Raw genomic sequence first — 7,105 nt, forward strand, 5'->3', positions numbered from 1 at the left:
AATACTATGAATCTATAAAAGTGATGAATAGCCCTAATGTTGATGCAGCTGGTGAGAAGATGCTGTCAGATCATTAAGCATAGCCAGGTGATTTGTCAGTGTTCAAAAATGTTGAATTTTCTGTCTTCCACTTCCTCCCTCAGGCTCCTTGCATGCATACGTCCTGCAAAGCCATCTTTCATTACAGCCTGAAAATCATATTTTTCTTCCTCATCTCCCTGTTCACCTTAAAAATCCTCCAGGTTTCCAGAGATGACTTTCAGCTTTCAGCTCCTTTCTCAGAGAGGCTGGGTTTGTGCACAAACATTTATTAGCAAGTTTAGGCTAATACACTGGACTTGGATATTCACGTTCAGTGTTTTTAGGAAATTCTTTGCTGCTGCAGTAGCAGAAAGCAGTCATCCTACATGTAGGCTTCCCCCCCACCCCAGTCTTGTGGCTACACACAATAGACACTACTAACATATGCTTTTTACAGAACAGCAGGTTGGTGTTAGATTAAGTCTAAAACCTATTTTATCAGATCAGTCTGATTAGTTTGGATTTCAGATCTCTTCTACAAGACATACTGAAAATCTCTCTCCAGTTTAAGTTCTGGGAGAAAAAGCAGTGAATTCTCAAATGTATGACAACAGAGAAACAACGCTCCTACTAAAAACAAAGCCAGAAGTGAAAGACACCAAGGCCATGACACATGGAAACAGTAAAAGCACAAAGAAGCATAAGGAAAGCTCCTCCACTAATACTCTACTGTGATGAATGTACCTATGAGTTTGCTACGTAGCATTGCAAGATCACATTGAGGTTTTTTTTACTTATGTAAGCAATTCTGCTCAGGCCAGAATGACTGTGCATATGAGCAACCTGCCAGAGATGTTTTCAGCTGAAGAGTTCATGGTCTAATCCCACAGATACAGGTAAGAAGGTAATTGGAGCATTCTTCGTGTTGCTCACAGGGTGAATGCTCTTCTGACTTAATCATAACGCTTGAATTGAAACATCTCGCAGGAGACAAAAGGAATAGACACAAAGATTACAGTGTGAGAAAAGGATCTTCAAAAACACAATACAGAGAAAGCATTTTTCACACTTGTGCAACTAAGATAATTCCTATTGAAAAAAGCCACGCCTGCCAGAGGCTAATATTTTGCATACAGAGAGCAAGAAAATTTCAACTGTGACACACAGAAAAGCAGATAGCTTTATGTTCTCAAATAAAGCTAGCTTCTGACCTGCTAGGGGATGGGTGGAGACACAGCAACCTCATTTTTGTCTCAAGTGACTGCTTTCCTGTAATTCATCAGTAGTTCTGTACTGCATCAATCTTACTTTGCAAATGCTCTACAACATGGACCAGCTGGGCTTCGGGACAGTTGAAAAACCTCAAGTGGAAACTGCCTGTGTTTGCTCGACACCTCATTTTCAGGCCACTTGTCATCTTGGTATTAACAATGCAATGGTACTTCTATTGTGGAACAAATTCCTTATAAATATTGATGTCCAAAACTGAAATGCCTAGGTAATAAAGACAGCTGAGAGACACAAACCCACAAGTAGGATCATATTTAAGACAGGTTGCAAAATGTTACTGGACTGACAGCATACAACTCTTCTTAACATCTTTATAAATATCAAATATGAGAAACACGAATTTAAACAATACAGCAAAGAACAAAAATAGCATAAGAAGACTCGAATGCAAGTTGCAGATACGTAGAGTATTTTATTATTGCACTACATTTTCAGGCCACATAAATAATTGTACATATATTCTGTGGCTGTACTAAGCCACTGTGACAACTATGACCTTATTGTGGCAACAAAATGCCAAGAAATCCCCTGAGATTTAGCAATATTTTCTGACACCACAATCCTGCAGCTATCTCCACAAGCAATTAAATGAAAATGCTGCATTGCCCCCTGCTACATTCCAGAGAGCTGTATCAGGCAATTCAGCCTGCCTAAGAAAAACATTGAAGATGTATAACCAGTGACTGACACCTGCCAATCAGTTCCAACATACTCACTGCAACTTCTTGAAGTGGTTCAGACAGGCTTGCGAGAGAAATATTACACTGTATTCCCCTGAAGATGCGAAAAATGTCTTCCAAACAGGTAATCTTCCTGAAAAGGAAGCCTATATTCATAGGGAAAATAAATGCAATTGTGGAAGATGCCAGATTGCTTTGTGCTGTCTATGCCAACCCTTCCTGCCACCCCCAGCACACACAGAGAAACTGGGCCATGCTGCATCCAGCATGGCAGTGGCCACCAAGAACATCCCAAAGGGGAGATACTCAGCTGAGGCCAGTCCGGCGCCCCGTCTGTTATCATCAACTACTTGCCTGGCTGGAGGAGCAGGGAGGCTTGAAGACGTGCCAGTGCTGGCATATGAAAAAGCCCTGGGAAGGGAGCAGAAAAGATATGGATGTTTCCCAGGGAGTAAAGGCAAAAAAAAAAACCCAGTTAGAACTGACTGCCTCAGATTAAGTGTGTAAAGGAGTAAGTGAAAACAGAGGGGGACACTGAATGTGGAAGTGAGAGCAGTAAAGAAAAAGTATAGAGGACAGAAAGGAAAACAAGGGCAAAGAAGGTGGCGGAAAGCGTTGCAAGAAAACAGTAAGCCTGTTTTTCATGGTGCTACAGTAGTGACATACTGAAGACAGTAGTGGCATTTTTTGTTCCAGGAATGGCTTCAAGGGAGGCAATTCTCCCAGCTTGATTTCCTCTAGCGTGATTCTCACTCAATCAGCCCATGGTAAAAATCCTTGCCTCAGAAGGACTATTGACAACCAACTAAGCTTGTCCTTAAAATAAAGCAGGGTGCTGAATATGTAAAGGCTTGGCATCACACAAGACTGGTCACTGCACGCTGCTAGGAAGAAATCCAGTACATCCTCGAGCTCAAAGCTACCGAGGGCATTTCCACAGTAAACATACCAGCATTTCAGTGTGAGTGGTCAAGGTCAGAAACACAGATGAGTCTCTGAATCACCTTTTAGGTCTTATAGGTTAGATATAACGAGCAGTTGCAAATTTTGTCTTTTTTTGGGGGGGGTGGCAGTGGTGGAGGGGTTCTTGCCTGGTTTTGGCTCTTTATCCACTAAGAGCTGAGCTAAGCTTAAATATTTAATAGCTGTTCTTTGTCATTCCTGAGCTGGAAGATACAGAGATGAAGCCTGTATGCAGCATCTGTGTGACTGCCTCTTCCTCAGGTTGTTCAGACAACTACTGTGTCCACCAAAGGACATTCTGTGCAGGAATCTGACATATGGGAATTAATTTTAACACATTATTCTGGATTTTGCTTGTTTTCATCATGCTTTTCCGATACAAGCAAAATCACTTTCTGAAGCTATTAAAGGATCTGGCATCAAATAAAGCAGAGGCTCAAATTCCTGCCTGGAGGGTCTATGCTACAGCATTTGTGGACTCCATCAAAAGGCAACGTTTGCTGATAGCCAGCCAGACTTTTAAACTTCATTTGCTCAGGCTGTACCAGAAGCATCCAGCACTAACACAATTCTAGCAAACGTGGCAAACATTTGTTCTGCTTGACAAAGGTCACCAGACATCAGCTTGAATTTCCCACTGAAGTCTGTTTACCGAATTCTGCTTTCAGTGGCAGAACCAAAGACTTACTTCACAATGAGCTGGGCCTCATTTTTTATAATGAGCAGTCAGGAACATTATGCCTTGCTTATACTCTGCAATTTTGAATTTGCAGGGTATAATCCTGAAAACCAGGATTAAATTTAATATACTTTGAATTCACATGATCTTATTGCAAGATAAGATGATTCTGGACAGACTACGCACAACTGTATGTTAAATGGACTCAAGAGGCCCAGTATGTGACAACTATGCACATAAGAGCAATTCTGCCTGGAAAGGAGGGTCTGTGTAATTTTATTCAAAGAACCTTTTGATTTCAGTCTTAGAAAATCCAAACCAAAAGGCAAATTCTAAACACTGAAGTAGCCTGCCACTTAATGGCAACTCCCCTTAAAACCATGAGATTTTATTCTGAGGCACAAAAAAGGTACACAGTTTTAAAGAACCTTAAGCTGGTCTCTTTTACTACAGCAAAGTATCAACTTGCTCTTACCTTGCAGTAGGATTTACAAGGTAACAGCAAGTTGATCCCTTGTCTAATTCCACAAGTGCAGAGGTATATGGCTTGTGTGTCTAATTTATACATGGACATTTCCAACTTTCAAAGGGGAAAATGTGATTTAAGTACAAGATCGTCTGCCAAATTCCTCAAACAATTACAGATGTTTCTTACAAGTCTGACCTAAGAGGGCTGACTGTTGAAACCTAGACTTATCCAAACCACTACAATTTCCTCTACAAGCCATTTGTCTAGAGTAAAAGGACAAGAAGAGATCTAGATTTATGGATCATGACACAAACTTATAAATCTTTGCTCTTAGTTTACAATTTAAAAAACATTTAAGTATGGAGTTTGTCAGCTGAAGTAGCTTTTGGTCCTTTAATCATGTATTCCAGTTTAATGGAGCAGAAGCAGCACTTGTGTTTCCCTGCCTTAATGTAGGCTTACTGGTTCTGTTCAATGCCAGTACCTGCAGCAAAAAAAAAAGCAGCCAAACTTGCAGAATATCGGAAATGCAGCTGCCAGCTCCACAGTGGGGAACAGCCCAGATGAGGTACCTTTTCTTCCCAGCCTTAACACTTTGGAAGCCTGCAGGGCTCCCTACACACCAGAAGGCTTTGCTGCTGGCATACCAACTCTCACTTCTCCAACCTCAGAGATTGTCTGGCACAGCAGGAACAGAATGGCTATTTACTGTCCTCAGTTTCATATAATTTACCAAACTTCAACCAATTTCTGTGACTACTCTGAACATATAATTTTCAATCTCTGTCACATGAATTTTTTAGCTATTTTTTTAAGCAAGCAAAAGAAAAGCATTTCTTACCCGGTTAAATTCCGGTAACTTTATCTTTGTGATACTATCGGTGATGATGTTTTGGGCCAAAAATTTGGCAGGGTGTTGCCACTGACATTTCTTCAAACCAAAACTTTTAATCATACATTATCCCAATTTTTTTAATAGCTTTAGCTGGTTCAAAACACCGTTTTTACAGTGAATGCGCTATTCAAAATCTTAATCAGGGGCCCATTTTACTAGGAGCTGTATAAACACAGCTGCTAGGAAGGGTCTGGTACAGATTGTAACATAATGGTTTGAATTCTGTTTGGAGAAGAACCTCACAGTGGTAACTTAAACATGCCAAATATGCTTCTGTGACCCCAAAAATAAATGTGATGTGGTTTGATTAAAAATAAAGCAAAATTTAATACTCAAATAGAAAGAGCGGAAAGTGTAACCACAGCAACCGTGATTTAAGTTACGTATATTTGCACAGAAGAGCAACACCATGAGAGTAAGAGAGGAAGAAGAGCAGCTGAGGAGGAAAGACAGCTTGGAGGAAACGGGAGTGAAAACAATCTGAGGCAAAACCAGAGCTAAGGAGGCCACCTAAGACTTGCTGTGCCTCCCAGAACACGGCTAGCCCTGGCCATCGAAGCAATTTAGGAACTATTAATCCTGAAGGAAGGCTCCCCGGACTTAGCAATAACATGTGGAGGGTTCTTCAAATTGTATTCTGCTTCAGTGGGGTTATTTTCCTTCAAAACTATTCACCACTTTCAGGGTCCAGGAGAAATCCATCATGGAGCCAAAAACAGATGAGGAAACACTTAACAATAAGCAGACTGACTCAGTGCCAGAAGAAAGCCCATACGCGGTGATTCGGAGATAAGGCACATGAAGCTACAGGTGGAGAGGATTGTTTCAGGTGGTTGCTTCCACAGGCTCCTCTGGATGCTGCAGAAAAAGATCAAATACTGGTTATACACACTTCCTAGTGGCTTTAATGAGGGAGGTAAGGAATAGGAAGGTTGGTTGGTTTATTTGCTCAATGCTGAAATAGCTCTCAGTTCCAGCTACAGACAGTTATAATTCTAGACTTCATTTTATTCTGTCACAGAAACATATACTTGAGATAGTTTGGCTTCGATTTATTCAGCATATATAACAGTGGCAAGGAGTTTTCAAAAAGGGTTTGCAGTTGGATTGATGGACATGTAATCATTTTGGAAGGCAAGATGAATCACTCAGACTAGCAGGGTAAAGCAAAAAATCCCACTGACTGCTCCTTATCCAAGGAAACAAAAGAGTAAGTTACCACATTCTACATGTACTTTAAGGTATTACAGAAAAATTAAACGGACCAGAAAATTTTGCAAAAGAATTGACTTCAAAGAATATTTGAATTTCAGACTGAAAGGTTTTCTAGGAAAAATCTTTTTGGAATGGTTGTGGAATTTGTTATAACTAGCTACGTAGCTTACCTTCTTGCTGGATCTTGAATTCTCATTCCTAGGAGAGAAGAGGATCATATCAGTGTTGTATTGTCAGGCTGAAAATATGGGGTTCTGTTAAGAGAATTTGCAAAAATATCTACTTACCTGGCTCTGTGCTTCTCGGGTGAGGAAGGTCCCTATAATTTTGATTCTTTTCATCATCTTCAAAAAAAAAAAAAAAAAAAAAAAAAAAAAAAAAAGAAAAAGAAGAAAAAGGGGGCTGCATCTCATATCACAAATGCTGGTGTCACTCAACTTGAACAATCAGTGTTGGCTGCTGCATCTGAAATTGCCCATGGCAAAGCAAATAATGTTTCATAGCAGATGACTTGAATCTATTGTCAGTCCCACCTATACTGTACAAAAAGAGGGCAACATTCATTCAAAAACCAGGTTAGGTTGCTTGAGTTCTTCTCTGGGTATTTCCATTTGTTTCTTAGACTACCAGTTCTGTAGACTGGACAATTTTGTACAGAATAAACAGTCCCTTTCAAAAATCCCATTATAGCCTACAGATTTTTTTCCCAAAAATTCTAATTCCACTAAAATTTGCAGTCTTCTCTTGGACTTTCCCTGCTGGCAAGGCAACACATCATTGCCTATTCTTGGGATCATTCTTGCTTGCTTGTTTATAAGCAGCAGTCTGGCCTTCCTAATAGATTGCACCTGTGAGAGATTTGCCCAAGCAGCAAAATCACTCCCAGGGAAATA

The 7,105-nt window shown here is 40.3% G+C and overlaps 1 long non-coding RNA gene across 1 annotated transcript; it reads right to left on the reverse strand.

Annotated features, from left to right (window-relative positions):
- Positions 1-1,803: 1,803 nt before the first annotated feature.
- LOC106899606 lies at positions 1,804-6,551 on the reverse strand. Its single transcript, XR_001414063.1, has 3 exons — positions 6,500-6,551; positions 6,383-6,410; positions 1,804-5,855 (listed from the first exon to the last, which is right to left on the reverse strand). It is a non-coding gene; the product is annotated as an uncharacterized LOC106899606 (long non-coding RNA).
- Positions 6,552-7,105: the final 554 nt, after the last annotated feature.

Source organism: Calidris pugnax, unplaced genomic scaffold (genome assembly GCF_001431845.1).
Source record: "Calidris pugnax isolate Ruff unplaced genomic scaffold, ASM143184v1 scaffold32, whole genome shotgun sequence".
In the NCBI taxonomy this organism is placed as follows: Eukaryota; Metazoa; Chordata; class Aves; order Charadriiformes; family Scolopacidae; genus Calidris; species Calidris pugnax.